Raw genomic sequence first — 16,431 nt, 5'->3', positions numbered from 1 at the left:
ATTGAGCGCTCACTCCCTGCTGGTGCTGCAGCGCAGAGATAAACAGGAAGCTTGTAACAACGCATTTATCATCACGGTGAGCAGAGCTGACACGAGGGGCTGGGACCAGCCCAGGGTTCCCACTTGGGTTGGGTAAGACACAGTGCTGAGCATGAGGAAACAAAATGATCCATTGTTCCCCCTGGGAGTGGGGGCAGAAGGGAAGATATTATAGGGGTACCAGAAACAATGGTGATGGGCATGACTATAAGAATGTAGCTGGATAACTCTGCACTTACATGCCTGGGCCCTTTCCCCCCCCATCTGCCTCCACCCTTGCTCATGGATTTCTTAGATGTACAAGTACAAAGCATTATTATTAGCAGAACAGCATCTGCATTAAATGACAGGGCTGGTTCTATAAACAACCTGGGATGACAACACGCTGTTAATTAAGCTCTAGAAGAAAGAGGAGCACCATGGCAGCTTTAATAGGATTGTAGCTAAGAGTTTTCCCCTCTCTTCAGTGTTGGGTTGTCCTCCCTTCTTCTGGGTTGCACAGCACCAAAAGCAAGAAAATCTCTCCACCATGGGAATCTTTAGGGGCACAAAGAAATGCCCCTTCCACCTGGTTTGTACGTGTGCATGCATTGTACGTTGACCATCATGAATACATAGGCACAATAGGCCTGTCCTACATAGCCCTTACTCAGGTGGGCTTTGCATCGGTGGGAGTTACTTATGTGAGTAAGGGCACGATTGGGGCCAGCTGTCAAATGTGGATGTCTCTATCAGGGCATGCAAAAGGCACTAGAAGAATCAGCACTCAGGAGCATTTTAGCCATATACAAGCCTCGTGGAGCACCCAGTAACGAACCTAAGTTCTCTTATGCAGAGAAATGTCCTAACAAAGACCAGCCATGCTATATGCTGTTGCTAACTCTGTTCTGAGACAGGGGAAGTGCTGGCTTGCTCAGCATTGACAACAATAGTCCAGAAACCGCCTGCTCTGCGTGTGCACAGTCATACCTCAGCTGGGAGTATTTGTACTAAGACGTAACTGACCGCCTTTGTCTGGCCCGTCATGGTAACACACCACACCACTTTGAGCAGGCATCCCTTTGTTTCCTGATGCTGTAGCACTAGCTGGACCCACAACAACTTGTGGTTAAAAATAATGAAAGGCTGAAGCACTATGAGGAAGTTCTCTAGGCTACTACTTATGCTTTGTAGTGTCTAGAGGTCTCGTCCGAGAACGGGGCTCTGGTGTGCTAGGCACAGTACAAACACACAAGACCATCCCTGTCCTGCAAATCTTACATCCTAAATAGAGAAGGCAGATGAAGGGTGGGAAGGGAAATGGGCTGAGAGAGTTCAGTTGACTAACCCAAGGTCACCAAGCAGGTCAGTGGCAGAGAGCCCAGATCGGCTAATTCCCATTCTAGTGCCATGCAGCCTCTTTGTAACTAATTTGCTTCCATGATTCCCTTTTGCTGTTCTCCACGACTACTGATTCTCCTCCTCAGTAGATAAGGACAGAGCGAAGGGAATTCAGAGTAGAATGACAATAATAATTAAGGTGACTGGTGAGGAGCTATTGAGAAAACTAAGGGCCTGGTACTGCATCCACTAAAAGCAAATTGAAGTTTTTCCTGTTGATATCAGTAGGGACAAGAATGGATCCTAAATATGTGCCGCTTGGTCAGATAGGGGCTTGTGTGTGCAGTTTTCACACCAGTCTAATGACATGGATAGAAAAACCAATTCAGTTAAAGCCTCCAGACAGACACTGATCCTTGGTTGCATCCGATGAAGTGAGCTGTAGCTCACGAAAGCTCATGCTCAAATAAATTGGTTAGTCTCTAAGGTGCCACAAGTCCTCCTTTTCTTTTTGCGAATACAGACTAACACGGCTGTTACTCTGAAACCTGGTTAAAGGTGCTTACACGTGCAGGGTTTGTATTGGTTCCTGATATACAAAGGGTTGGACTGGTTTAAGCAACATAGTGAAACCATTGCCAGGCCTGTGTAGACAAGGTTGAAGAGAAATGTGGCAAACCATTTCAGAAGTGTGTGTGAGGTGCCATGCTTGGAGTAGAATTTTGGTTGGTACAGAAAGGCCGTCCTAGGAATTACGGGATGAAAGTTAGCGTGGGAAAGTCCAGCTGGCTATCAGAGAAATGCTCCTAACGGGGAGGTCTGTTTGACTTTATAATTGAATTTATAATTTATAAAGTTTATAATTCCAGAGGGAATTGGGGCAAGCTGCAGTGCTGATGTCACTCAAACTCTGATGGAGCAGAGCGCTGAAGAATCTTACTGTAGAGCCAGTCATGCTGGATTGAAACGGTCCAGCAAGCCCATTTTGAGCTCTGGGGTGACTTCCCACACTTCACTGCATTTATTTGTTCACCAAAAAAAATTACAAGATGTGCATTTTTCCCCTCGCCCATTTAATGCCGTTGGATGAGAACTGATTGTTACTTGCTGAGTGCATTTCCTGTGTGTCTTTATGCAAATCGCCTGTTGCTGTTTTTAGTTGCCCATAAATTAAGCTGCTAGTGGCTAGAGAAACACAGGTCGTGGTGAAGTAGTGCCAAATCACTCTGAAAATGTCCTGAGTTTGTGGGGGCAGACTAGCTTCAAGCTGCTTTGCAATGGTTGTGCTGGGGAGTGGGAGATGTGGTTCCTGATTCTCCATTCATTCTGATCTCCACTCCATCCATTGATAGAAGATTTTAAGGGTACATCTACACTGCAATAAAAACCCAGTGGCACAGAGTCTTGGAGCCCGGGTCAGCTGGCTCGGGCTGCGGGGCTAAAAATAGCAGTGTAGGTGTTCAGGCTTGGACTGGAGCCCGGACTCAGGATCTCAAAGCCCAAGCTCCAACCCAAGCCCCAATGTCTACACTGCCAATTTTAGCCCCTCGAACCCAAGCTCCAAGAGCCTGAGTCAGCCGGCCCGTGGCCATGCCATGGATCTTTTATTGCATTGTAATCGTACCCTAAGCCACTGCCCCCATCCCTGTGTTCTCAGCCTGGTGTAAGTGAGAGCAGTCTGAGGGAGCTGCAAGAGGGAGTGGCGTAGAGCAGTTCCACTGGGGTTATTAGCCAAGCAGTCCGTTCTGCTACCGAACAGCTCCTTTATGCTGCTGGAATGGCTTAAAGCGGGCTTTGTGGAACAGTGAATTGGGAGCTTGGTGCATACATTTTATGTGGCAGGAGGCTATGTGGGAGAGAGGTGTCCAAACTTGGGGTGCAAGAGCGGGAGGCAACCCAATCTTGGGGTGCAAGAGCCCCTTCAGACCAGCTGATCCATTCAATCTCTGGTTAATCAGCTGCTGGCTGCAGTTAGTGTTTGGCTGAAGGTGGCAGATGAATTTCTAATGTAGGGTGAGGAGTTAGCTATTGATGGTCTCCTCTCTAGGTTCAGGACCTCTCTCCCATAAGTAGTGGGACAACACTCAAGTCTTAACTGCAGGAGGGGAGCTGTTAGCTGCCCATCAACCAGAAACACACTAGAAGACACAAGCAGCTCCGAGGCAATGTGGCATGGGAATTAGTCTGCTCTCTTCCTCAACCAGGGCAGCAGATCTCTAGCTGTGGCCCAAAGAGCAGGCCTCCCCACCTTCTGTAGGTCTGAGCATCACTGTCTCCAAGGTAACCTTTGTAGCTGCGACACTTGTGTTTGTCTATTGTCTAACAACCTCTACGTGTAAAGGCAAATCAGTAGCTGCTGGGCCTGATCCTGTCACATTCTAGGTGTCTCCTGAGTGCTCTCAACTCCTGATGATGTCAGCACATTGCACGACCGAGCTTGTGTCCTTGGTGAGCAGAGGATGATGGGAGCATTTTTCTCCCGTGCTCCTTGAGTGCGTGTCTGGCCCTGGGCCTGCCTCTCAGCAGTGACTGATGGAGCACAGTTAGAGGTCGCTGGCCTAGTGGCGCTGTGGGTCTCCCTGCTGCTAATGAGCCGCGCTGGAAGGAAGGTGCTGCTGCAGTGGCAATGCTGGGTGAAGGGAAGTGAGTCGCACCCTCTTGGCAAAGCAGCTGACGCCTCCCAAGGATGCAGAGTCGGCTTTGCATATCAACCAATGGCAAAATCCAGAATGGTTCTTTCTGTCCGTCCGTCCGTCCGTCCTGTGCCTGCTGGTGGATGCGAGCCAGGCTGGAGGTGTCAGTCTGCAGGAGCTGTTCTTTCCCCTTCCTAGCCAGGGGTCAGGCAGCCAGGCCGAGCTCGCTGAACAGGAATGTGTTGTTTTTCTTAAGAGACACAGAGCTGAACTAGCTGAGCCCCAGCTCCTTTTCCCAAACTTGCTGTAGTTTCACCTGAAAGGGTTGAGCAAAGCGGAAGGTATGTCCAGAGCTGCCCATGTGATTTGTTGGGCTCCTAGTCATAGGAGGGAATCAGGTTGTAAATTGGCTCTCCCTCTGGTACTTTAACCCGGGGGAGTGTCTGTGAGAGAGCGAAGGTTAGACTGGCCCAGGACTTGCAGAGTCTGAAATGCCCCAATACGCTGCTTGCCCTACTCATGTGTTAAGACCAGGCTTGAATTTTACGGAGCAGGCTGTGGGAACGAGCTGTCAGAGCGGATGCATTTCCCACACAGATGTTCCCTGCGCTGCAGCAGGAGGGAGAGATCATAGGTGGCAAATGGAAAACTGATGCTTCTCCAGAAGATACGAATGATGCAGCTTATTGAATTCAGGGAAACAGTCAGAATTGCTCCCTGGTTTCTTGCCAATCAAAACAAATTCACAACTGCAAAAGTACTTGATTCCAAAAGTTCCCCTCACTATCTAAAGTACTGATATAGTCCCTCACAGTCTTTAGTGTGAAAAGAAAAGGAGTACTTGTGGCACCTTAGAGACTAACCAATTTATTTGAGCATAAGCATTCATGAGCTACAGATGAAGTGAGCTGTAGCTCACGAAGCTTATGCTCAAATAAATTGGTTAGTCGCTAAGGTGCCACAAGTCCTCCTTTTCTTTTTGCGAATACAGACTAACATGGCTGCTACTCTGAAACCAGTCTTTAGTGTATTTACCTTCACAACACCTCTGTGAGGCAGAGCAGTGCTATCATCCCCACTTTACAGATGGGGGAACTGTGAGGCTCAGAGACGCTAAGTGACTTGTCCATGTTCACACAGGAATTCTGTGATAGAGCAAGAACTTGAACCCAGGTCTTCCAAGGCCAGAGCCCTAATCACTGGACCGTCCTCCTCTCACTCTTCAGTTTCCCCCCACTCAATGCTCCCATTCAACGCTGCGTTCTCCTGACTCTTAGAACCATTGATAATGGAGTATCTTTACCACAGCATATGGGGGGCAAAAAATTTATGGCCAAAACTCTGGCCAAAAAGATGACTGGTGAATAACCAGCTACTGCAAATGTCTGGGGAGTTTTTTTGTGTTTGTTTGTTTGTTTTTACATCTGTTCTCAAACAGGAACTGCAGCTATTTAGTGCAAGTCTCTGCATTGCTCCTGTTGCTGGGGCTGCCCCGCAGTGGCAGGACCGGGTCTTGTTTGTTCTGAATCCTTGGAGTTTGGATTGGGTTCATTCACCCCCAGAAAGTGTAAGGTTTCCCTTTTGTGGGATTAAGCCGCTAAGTAAATTTCTGCTTGCAGCCCTGTTCAGAAATGAATGGGGTCTTTGCCCAGGCCCAGGCATATGCTAAGCAAGGATTATGCTGTTTAAATAGGGAGTTCAACCAGTGCCAAAAACTGACAACTTGAAGAAGAAAATTGCATTTTATGTAGGAGGAGGGACTCGGGGCTCTGCCACAATCGAATGTAACAAATATTAATATCTAATTCCAATACAATGATTATAGCTAACTCTTATATAGTTCTCTTCACCAATAGATGTCTAAGCGCTTTACCCTGGAAGACGTGTATTATTGCCAGGACCGGCTCTAGGCACCAGCAAAGCAAGCACGTGCTTGGGGCGGCACAATGCCAGGGGTGGTGGCATTCCCACATTCCTTTTTTTTTTGTTTTTTTTTTGGCTTGGGCAGTTGCGCTCTCGGAGCTTGGGGCAGCAAAAAACCTAGAGCCGGCCCTGATTATTGTCCTTCCATTTTGGGGTGAACTAAGGGATAGAGAGGTGAAGTATCTTATCTAAGGTCTCAGTGCAGGCGAGTGGCAGGTGATTCATAGATTACAAGACCAAAAGGAACTATTGTGATAATTTAGACTGACCTCCTGCATATCACAAGCTTCCCGGAATTAATTCCTGTTTGAACTAGATCAGATCTTTCAGAAAAACATCCACTCTTGATGTAAAGATTTCCAGTGATGGAGACTCCACCACAAACAACCCTTGGTGACGACTAGTGGGGAGGGACACAAAGGGGGGCATGTGGCCTCACCACCTGATGCCCACACATGACTCCTCCCAGCCCAGGGCCTCCACGCTCTCCCCAGCCTGTCTCTTCCCTATCCCACGTTACCTGGCTGCACCACGCTGGGCAGCGTCCCCTCCCAGGCAGCGTGGGAGAGTACAACAGCCAGGCAGCATGGCCGGAACAGGAGAGACTCTGGCCCTGCCTCTTCCCTTCCGGCTTTGGCCCTGCCAGCTGCTGGCCCCTTGTCCCCCCCACCCCCCCCAGCATTTGGCGAGGGTCATGTGACCCTCTGGGCCCCTCCCACCTGTCGCCCTTGAATGCTTCCAATGGCTAATTACCCTCACTGTTAAAAATTTGAATTGCACTGGCTAGAATCTGATTTGCGGACCGGAGTCCTTCCCTGTTCAGTGGCTCACACTGCCTCCTATTGACTTTAATGGAGCTTCACTATGGTCTGAATTTGCTCCATTTTCTGCTCCTGATCTGAGAGTTGCAATACAAGCGGCTGGAGTTTCCAAGGTGCAGAACACCTGCAACACCCATTGAAGCCAGTAGGAATTATGAGTGATTGGCACCACTGCAAATTGGGCCATTTTATTTACCAAAAATAAAATACAAACAGTTTGGTGTCTGAGCCCTATTGCTGTGCGGTAAACCAGGGATCAATGCGATGTGCGCCTGTATGGATTGTAAACCACTCTTCAGAGCTCTGTTGTTAAGAGCCAGAAGGCCGAACGTCTGGCTGCCAGAACCTTGCACTCTGTACTGTGTCCAAAATAGCGTATCAATTGCCGAGTTAAAACTAGAACCCAGCAATCCTGTCTCCTAGCCTGGTGCCCGTCCAGTGGGCCATATGGCCACCCATTCCAAGATAAGCAGCAGCGGACCCTGGTGCAGCCTTTGGATGGGATTGCCCCAAGGAAAACCTGGGCTCCTGTGGAAAGTGCTACTGGCACTGATGATTCATGACATACCACGGAGTCTCCTCTGGGAGCCGGTACTGAACCAGTGCCCCAGCAGAATTTCTGGCACCCTGGGCTGCTTCTGGGCCTGATTCTCCACTGCCTTGTACCAAGGGGATATAAAATGCTGCCATTGGTGTGCATGGAGAATTTTGATCTGGTCTAGTTTTACACTCACACGTGTAAGTGGCTGTGCAAAGGAGGGGAGAATCAGGCCCAGTGTTTTGGAGGAGATGCAACACTGACAGCATGTCCCCTTGTGCATAGTGCAAATCTGTGACGCTTCTCATAAGAACACGGGGGGTTGCCCAGAATTATTCCTAGCCCCAAAGTTTTTAGAGAGAGGCAGGGTGATCTTGTGAATTATGACCCTAGACCGGGGTTCAGGAGTCCTGGATCCAATTCCTGGATCTACTATAGATGTCCTGTGTGACCTTGGGCAAGTCACTTAATCTCTGTGTTGCTCACTAGCAACTGGTGATAAGAATCCTTCCTGCCACTAACCTGCTGTCGTTTTGGGCAGTAAGCTCTTCGGGATAGGGACTGTCTCTTCCTATCTCCATTTATAGAAACTAGTATAATTGGGCCTCAACCTCAGCAGCCTGTTGGTGCTACTACAGCACAAATGTGAGAGGTGGTCGTGTTGCTATTACAAGCAATTCCTCTGTGCCAGTGATACTCCGACTGAGGCTTCGGCGCCTCAAGTGAGTCTTTAATGAGTTGCTGGAGCCTCTTTGCAGTGCGTGATATTAAAACACAGTGTGACTTAACTATTAACCAATCAGGAGGCTTTTACTATGTTGTTAACCCATTGTAGTTGATAAAATAATAATACTTGGTCAGTCATTTTGCGTGAGAATGATATATGTGGGGATATATGTAATCTAAATATTTCCCTGTCATACTGTTTAAATATGACTAGATAGTACTGTAGTAAATGGAACAATGAATTCACACGACTGTGGCTATTTTGGGTCACGTTGATTGCTAATTTGGCTCCTGAACCCCTGAGGTCTTGAGTATCACTGCTCTATGCAAACAGTCCACAAATAACTTTGATGAAATGTACTGTTCTAAATGCCCAGCGTGTCTCTTTGGTAGAGTCAGGGGATGTCTCTTTATAGTCTTTGTGCTTGGGGGCTCATTCTCCCCACCCTTCAATCGTTTTTCTGGGTGGGCTCTTTGTGTTGCCTCTGCAGCTGAAACAGTAAGTCCGATCGAAAGAGCGTGTAAGAGTCCCGTGATACGTGAGCAACCAGCCCCACGGTATGTGAGTTACCAGCCATGATGCAGTGTTTATAAGATGTGCTACAGCAGTGGTTCTCAAAGCCGGTCCGCTGCTTGTTGAGGGAAAGCCCCTGGCATGCCGAGCTGGTTTGTTTACGTGCCGAGTCCGCAGGTTCGGCCAATCATGGCTGCGGGAAGGGCAGCCCGCATGTCCTTTGGCCCGCGCCGCTTCCTGCAGTCCCCATTGGCCTGGAGCGGCGAACCGTGGCCAGTGGAAGCCGCGATCAGCCAAACCTGCGGACTCGGCACGTAAACAAACCAGCCCGGCACGCCAGGGGCTTTCCCTCAACAAGCAGTGGACCGGCTTTGAGAACCACTGCACTACAGCGCTTGACTTGTTGAGGGGAGAAACTTTTTCTGCAGTTTTCTGCTGCTCACAAACAAGGCTAACATCACAAATCCGAGTCTGTGTGGAACAGTGAGGACAGTAGTAGTACGCACGGCTCATGCAGCACCTCATGGTCTTGGACGCCATCCAATGGTCCAGGGACATCTATGTCGAACACATCACCGGCCACCGACAGTACCAGGAGGTGTGAGCCGGTACGACATCGTGCATCAGCTATGGGAAAGGGACTGAGAGACTTTTTCCATTGGACCATATGAACTGGAATCATAAACTCACTGAACATTAAATCCCACCAAATGAGGGTAAATCCATCCTCATCATCTTATCCACTCATACTCCACACCTGAACATAGCCATTATATGGACAAAATACCCCCATATCTCAGTGTCTGTACTTTGACCCGTTAAACTTTTACCGCCAATCGGGGAGATTGCAGATTACGTATTCCTTACGCCACCCGTTCCTAAACCGAATTTCGCACCCCTTGATAATCTGTACTTTATTCCCTGATAACCAGAAACTTCTATGCTTAAACTCTGTACCATTTTCTTTTTACTTCAACATCATCTTAATAAAATTATTAAATCTGTAAAAAAAGAAAAAAGACTTCAGTTTCAAATATAACAGGCTGGCCAAGCATGTTATGTTCTCCCTCCAGCAGCTCACTCACGCAGAGGATAAGTACTTGCTACTGCTAGCAATTCGTGGAGTTACTCCTTTAGTTCAAGGGGTAGAAGTCCATGCTGTTTGGGTAAAGTTTCTGGTTCAATCCCTGCTCGTGACCCAGAGTAGGGACATTTCACAAGCATCCAGGAAATGGTTGTAATCCTGAGCATGTGTAATTATTTTAATAATAGTTAAGTGTAGATTAGCCACCATTTATAAAGTCAGCACACATCTGAGAGACCGCACTGATTTCCTGTTCTAAGCACAGATGGAAAATGCAGCACCTCAGACACAGCTGCGTGCTAACTCTTGGCACATGATGGCTTTTCAGTGGTAACCATTTTATATTGATAGCTCTTGTTCGAAGGCCCCGATCCTGCTCTCTTTAAGACATTGACTTCAGCATGAGCGTGACTGAGTCCTACATCAGCAAGGCCCTGTCACGGTTTAGGTGAGCCTGCTGGCTTGCATGACCCAGTCCTGGCCCTTAACCTAATGAAAACCTGGAGTGACCTTAAAAAATGATGGGCCCAGCTGCTACTGGGCAAGGCCCTGTTTGGCATCTCGCGTGGGATTTTCACTATTAAGGAGCTTAAAACACTAATGCTCATTGATAGGGTTTAGCGCTTTATTAAGTCATAAAAAGTGGTGTAATCCAGCTGCAGGGTAAACAGATTGAGGCTGGATTTCCAGCCTCGGTTTCAACGCAGTGACGGCACTTTCTCAGCAATTGTTATTTGTGGCGATCAGTAAAGTGAGGGGCCGGAATCAATCCTGTCCAGTCTGTTTTCCAGCCCGTTTTCAGAGGGATACATGCCAACTTCAGCAACCTTGCCAGAGCTGATTGGCAGCCAGGGGAAGAGAAGAGAAGGGAAGGCAGCCATCGGGATGAGCGGGGTTAACATTGTAATCGGCAGGGACCTACCACCGGACAAGGGAAATAAGGCGGCTCAAGCCAATTCTTAGGGGAGAAGGAAAGCAGAATGTGAGTTATAGAGCCTGCCGCAGACAACAGAAAGCAACAGAACAGGCACAAAATGCTACTTGAAGTCCGGGGGTTTAGGCACCAGTTGGGTTTGGGTTGCATGGCCTTTGGCTGATTTTCCTGCAGAAGAGTATTTCGTACACGGCTAGGATCCCAGAGGGCTGGTGGCATAGCAGCAGCTCCTTTGGTCTAGTTATCAGAAATCTGTCTAAGGGTTTGATCTTGGAGGGAGGACTGCTGATGCTGATAACACGTCTGATCTGTGCGTTCTCCCTACCCGGTTTCAAAGCAGTAGGGGCGCACAGTTTGATCTTTCTTCACCTCTTCAATGCCCTATGATCCTGGTCCTGCAATGTACTGTCTCCTGGGATAGCTTTAAAATATATATATATCCCTGAGGATCAAAGAATCTACGCAACAGTATTGGAGCCTAGACAACCAGGTCTCAGAACAAGGGAGCCATTTTAGCTTTAATCTGGGGAAGACAATGGACTTGGAGAATAGAGGAAGGAGTGCCCTTAAATTAATTTGCTGAGCCAAGCAGCCTCAGCATGTCTCCATTTCCGTGGTCTGTGTGATCTGCTGCAGAGATGGTGGACAGGTAGGCAGCGCCCACGGTGCAGTGACCACTCCCGAAAAGCACTGGGCACCAAAGCCTGGTTCCATTCATCCCAGGGCCTGGCTGGTTCAAGGGTATCCGGGCTCGGGCTGCCTACGTGCACCAGTGCAATGACAGCGGTGGCGCCAGGCATTCCAGCCTGGCCATTTTACATTGTGATAATCTTCGGGAATCCCGCCTTCCTGCTTGCACTGGGGGGAAGTGGAGGCTAGGGAGGCCCTTCTAATGCAAATATTTGAGGATGTCGGCTAGGTAATGTTGGGGGTGGGGTGGGATGTAGGCTGCCTTTGGGTTTATTTACTGTAGCAGACTGCTGTGTGGTTGAAATAATCCAAGGGGCGCTCCCAGGGGCTGCCTGGCTTTGTATTCCATCCCACTAAAAAGTCCCCACTAGCTGCCGTCCCTTTAACTATGAAAAGAGCCTCCGTTCGCACAGCAGGCCCCAAGTCCCTATGACACTAGGCACCCAGAGGCGAAGTGCCAGCCTCACCCCAAGGATGTTAACAACTTCCCGCTGCCGGCACAGCTGGGAGGGGACCATAGCTCCTGCTGGCACCCCGGGTTGGGAATGCAGGGGCAGGGCAACCAGGCACTTTGCCCAAACTGAAGCGGTGATGCTGTGTTAGGAGGTAGCATCACAGCACACAGCCCTCTGGGGGTGGTTTTGAATGTGGAGTCAGGATGGGTGGGTCTGCCCTAATGCCCTGTCTATAATTGTCAGTGCTTTTTAACCCTGGTGGAGCCACAGTGTGATGAAAACCCTCCATCCTGCCCTCGGTGAATACGCAACCATGTAAAATGGCGCTTGCTCCAGTGCAATTTACCCTGGTGAGTCACTGGGGTAAGGTGCAGTGTGTCTTCACTAGAGGTTTGTACCCATGCAGCTCCATGGATGTCTAGACAGGGCCTGAATCGATCTCTGCTGCTGATGCTCTTTCTCAGTGAAAATCCCTGCTAAGACACTGCCATTCCTGATAGCCATCTAGTCCAATCTCTAAAGCTGGCAAGGACCCTTCAAGGGAACTGGTCCCTATCACTCCATTGAGGGCATGCACAGTATACACAGTACAGACATGTTCTTACAAGTAGACACAGGCCAAGCCAGCTAATGAATGCATCCGATGAAGTGAGCTGTAGCTCACGAAAGCTCATGCTCAAATAAATTTGTTAGTCTCTAAGGTGCCACAAGTCCTCCTTTTCTTTTTGCGAATACAGACTAACACGGCTGCTACTCTGAAATCTCTCAGAAGTGTGGATCCAAATGTCTAGGCCTTTTCGGGTCTGTCTATGCTGCAATTAAGCACCATGGCTAGCCCATGTAAACAGGCTTGGACTGTGGGGCTGTAAAACTTGCAATGTAGATGTCCGGGCTTGGGATGGAGCCTGAATTCTGCAAGGGGAAAAGGTCCCAGAGCCCAGCCTGAGTCTGGATGTCTACACTGCAGTTTTACAGCCCCGCAAGTCCGAGTCCACTGACCCAGTCAGCCGTGAGTATTTCATGCAGTGTAGACATACCCTTTGTCTTCGCAAGCCTTAACTCTCCAGGGGCACAGTTGTTTCCAGCAGGCCTACTGAAATTGCCCTGCAATGCAGCAGCCTCCCTGCCAGAGGCAGGGAACTTCCCACTCCAAAAGGGTGGGGTGAGGGGTAGGGAGAGCATGGGGTGGTCCATCTCATTGCAGGGCATCCTAGGAGGATGGGTGGGCATATATAAGATTCTGGTAAAGAGGGTTATATGCCCTTTCAAAAGTGGCTGTGGGAGGAGGGGTGGAATTCTGTTGACTGTGGGGATGGTGGCAGGGAGCAGAAGAACAGGAAAAGGAGAGTGCTGGGGAGCGAGTCCCCTTTAAGAAGATGTGTTTGCAGGCTGACTGCAGCTAGTCAAGGGGGAGCTCACCATCAGCACAGAGCAAGGCAAGTGGAAGTAGTTAGTTGATTAGGGGGAGGAGGAAATCATTGCAAGCTGACTGGAGGAGGAGAAGCAGCACCAGCAATAAAAGCAGCCAGGGTAAGTTGCTGTTTCCTTTCTTTGCTGAGGTTTCTGCTTGCATTGTATGCAATGTTGAAGGCAGGATGGAAGAGGCTCCTGGTAGCCTGTGCAGTGAGCTGAATTCACAGCAGGCATCTCTGCCTAAAGCACAGGGAGGTATTTTAACAGTATCTTAAAAAATTCTGAGGTCTGGAGTGGAATAGCTTGATAGCAAAGTATCTGAAAACCCATGGGAGTCCCCTAGTTAGTGTAATGGACCCAGGCAGATGGAGTCAGGAAACAGCGGCTCTCTGTGTTTTAAGGGTCTTGTACCGGGGGGGCTGCCAATACTACTCCATCTGCAGGGCTTGAGACAAAACCCCCCCAGATCACATGCAAGGTTCAACTGGTAAACGCTCAACACAGGGCCCTCTCCCTCCTGGTTGTCCTTCCCTTGTATTTATAATTAATTAGCTCCACAAGACAAGCTGTTGTTTCTTCTCCCTCCTCAGTTGGAGCCCTGCTTACATGCCCAGTATTGTTTGGGATGGAATGAATAGGAGGTTGTATTCCTAGCAGGAAGATGGGAAAGCCTCGGTGCCGGCTAGCACAGGGGCTGCTGTTGGAATGAAGGGGGAAGCAACTGCAGGCAACCTAGATGGTAATGTGGGGGGAAGCAAAGGGGGATATGTGCTCTGCTGATATCGGTGTGCCAGAGGTGTTCCATAGCCTCTCCAGGACTAATTGGTTAGTCTCTAAGGTGCCACAGGTACTCCTTTTCTTTTTGTGAATACAGACTAACACGGCTGCTACGCTGAAACCTGTCCAGGACTAATGTACCCCTTGTATAGATGAGTTCCCAGACTGTAACCCTAGCAGCGCTCTTAGTAGAAACCACTGTATTCTAGGCCTCCCTGTCTTGTCTTCCTCCCACATCCTGCTGCTTTGACCTCTAATCCACAGGGAGGCTCCCTGGACATAACTCTCCTTATTACAGTCCCAGAGGTTTTAAATACCCCGCAACAGCTTGATGGCTGCCCTTGAATGCCTGTCAACACTGACGCCTGTGGCTAGTTTTACTCACCCAAGTGGCCTTGTAGAAGTCATTGGGACTGCTCAGGTACCTCAGATGCATATGTGCAGGATTGGGCTAGGTTGGGCAACCTGCTTTGTCCGTGTCTGTAGCAGCTCTTACTCTGAAGATAACGGTGCCTGAAGCTGGGCAAAGAGAGATGGGGAGTTTCTTCCAATGACACTCATTTAACAACCTGCTTACTCTTTTTTCAGCTAATTTAACTAGGGTCTACTTCCATTTTTAAAGGGAAAAATGGGACTAAAATTCTGCAGTTAAAGCCATAACACAGGCCAGCACTGGTTTGTGTCCTTTCTCTGTCCCTCCTCTGCTGACCTCTTACACCTGGGACAGGACTATGGGCAGAGGGGCTCTTCTCCCTGGGGGGAGGGTGACAAGCTTTGTGTCATTCATTTATTTAAATAATCCCCCAATCACTCCACTCCTGTTTCTCAGTGGGGAGTAAAGTAGCTGGCAGTGCAGTGTGTCTTTCTGAATATAGGGTGTCTGGGAGGGATGGCTTTTTTCCCCTGTATCCTGGCCTTTGCAGGGAGTTTCATTGACCCCACTGGAGAGGATTTTAGGGTATGACCATGCCCCATCCTAACTGATGGCCCTGAGTGAAGTTGTTATACAAGTAGGACTTAATTGCACTTCTCAGCTGCACCTGGCTCCAGAACCCATGTACAGTGTGCTGAAAGCTAGGTATTCTGGGAAATCAATCCAGGGATGTCCAGGAGAGCTAAGCCATGTGCCATAACTTAGTTTTTTCTCTTGGAAACAGTCTTTGTGAGTGGGAAAGGGGAATAGGCTAAATGACAACACATTTGTTTTCTCTAGAAATGTTGGCTTCCTGCACTTTTGTCTGTCACTTGAGCTGCACTCTCCTGTGGTTAGAGAAACCAGGGCATGTGGTTTCCTGTCCCTGAGAGGACTGGTGTGTGGGTTAGAAAGATGTTGAGTCCAGCAAAGTGAGACTGAGTTTTGGTAGCTGGTGCACAGCAGGAGGGTAGATGGGCAAGACTTACATGTCCTGTTGGACGGCTCTCCTTCCTTCTCAAAGAGCCTGAGATTACAGCATTTTCCAAAGTGCAGAATACAACCGACTGGCTGGAGACCTCTCAATTGTTCTTCAGAATCTCAGCTCTAATTATTTTAAAACACCAGCTGGAGACTGTCAATAAAACATTCAGCAAGTGTAACTGAGGCAGAGACCTCTGCCTGAGTTTGCTGAGAGCCTGAAACAGTAGCTTTCCAGTGTGAATGGCCCCATTCATTTCAGTGGGTGCTAACTGAGACCCCAATCGTGATACTTTGATTGCGAACAGAAATGGTACAGGAATCCTAGGTGAGGTTCTCTAGCTTGTGTTAAGCAATAGGTCAGACTGTGGGATCAAAATCGCGCCTTCTGGCCTTTAAAACAGGAAATTATGAACTCTCAACTATTTCTCTGCTCATCAAAGCATGGAAGAAAGGAAAGGAGGGGTCATATTATGAACTACATCAGGGTCTCCCAAAGCATGGGTAGAGGGAAGGGAGGGCATGTATAAATTAAGATGTTGGGCCTTTAACGCATAGCAGGATCGTAGGGGACCTGCAAGTGACTTCAGTTTTCTGCAGGGGGACTCACTTTCCAAAGCTTGGATAATGCTGGGCTGCTGGAGTCCTCCACAACACCTCTCATGGTATTTCTTGTAGGTGGGTTGAAGGGAATATATAGCAGTTCTGGTTGGATCCCCAGCTTCCTGTCAGAACTAGTGGCTACTCCCATCCCCTGTCCTACAAAGGCAAGGTTATTTTGTTTCCTCACTTGTGTGTGTGTTTTTTGGTTTGTTTTTTAGTCTTTCCCTTCAGGCTCTCTTTTTTTCTGTATGTTTGTTTCCTGTTTTTTTTTTTCTTCTATTTTGCTCAGTCTTTTAAGTCCGTCTCTTGTGCAGGGGCCAAGCTCCTCCTTGCCATGTGCCCTACTGATAAGCTTTTTATCCCAGAGACAGGGGACAACCCTGCCTGAGTCACAGGGGATTGAGCACAGGAGCCATGGGACACTGCAGAGGGCAGCTGGCATCCCAAAGTGTGGAGTTCCCTAGCTGTAGAAGGCTGTGTGTCTGTAGCTAGCTGGAATGGTGAACAGCAGCTGTTGGGATTAGTGTGAGTTCCTCTCCTGGGAAGTGCCCACATGGGATGGTGTAGT

General features: G+C 48.8%; 1 protein-coding gene across 5 annotated transcripts in view; it reads left to right on the top strand.

Annotated features, from left to right (window-relative positions):
- SEPTIN9 (septin 9) overlaps positions 1–16,431 on the top strand; it is a 259,220-nt gene that overhangs the window by 196,789 nt on the left and 46,000 nt on the right. The window contains exon 1 of one of the 5 annotated variants that reach the window (XM_084647133.1): positions 13,075–13,207. The exons of the other annotated variants lie outside the window; for them this stretch is intronic. The gene's annotated coding sequence lies outside the window, so the exon portion shown is untranslated. Of the gene's footprint in view, positions 1–13,074; positions 13,208–16,431 lie in introns of those variants that run through there. 5 annotated transcript variants of the gene reach the window in all.

This window comes from Lepidochelys olivacea (assembly GCF_965140295.1).
Source record: "Lepidochelys olivacea isolate rLepOli2 genome assembly, chromosome: 14".
NCBI lineage: Eukaryota > Metazoa > Chordata > Testudines > Cheloniidae > Lepidochelys > Lepidochelys olivacea.
The sequence above is the reverse complement of the archived record's forward strand: the minus strand, read 5'-3'. Positions and strand labels throughout refer to the sequence as shown.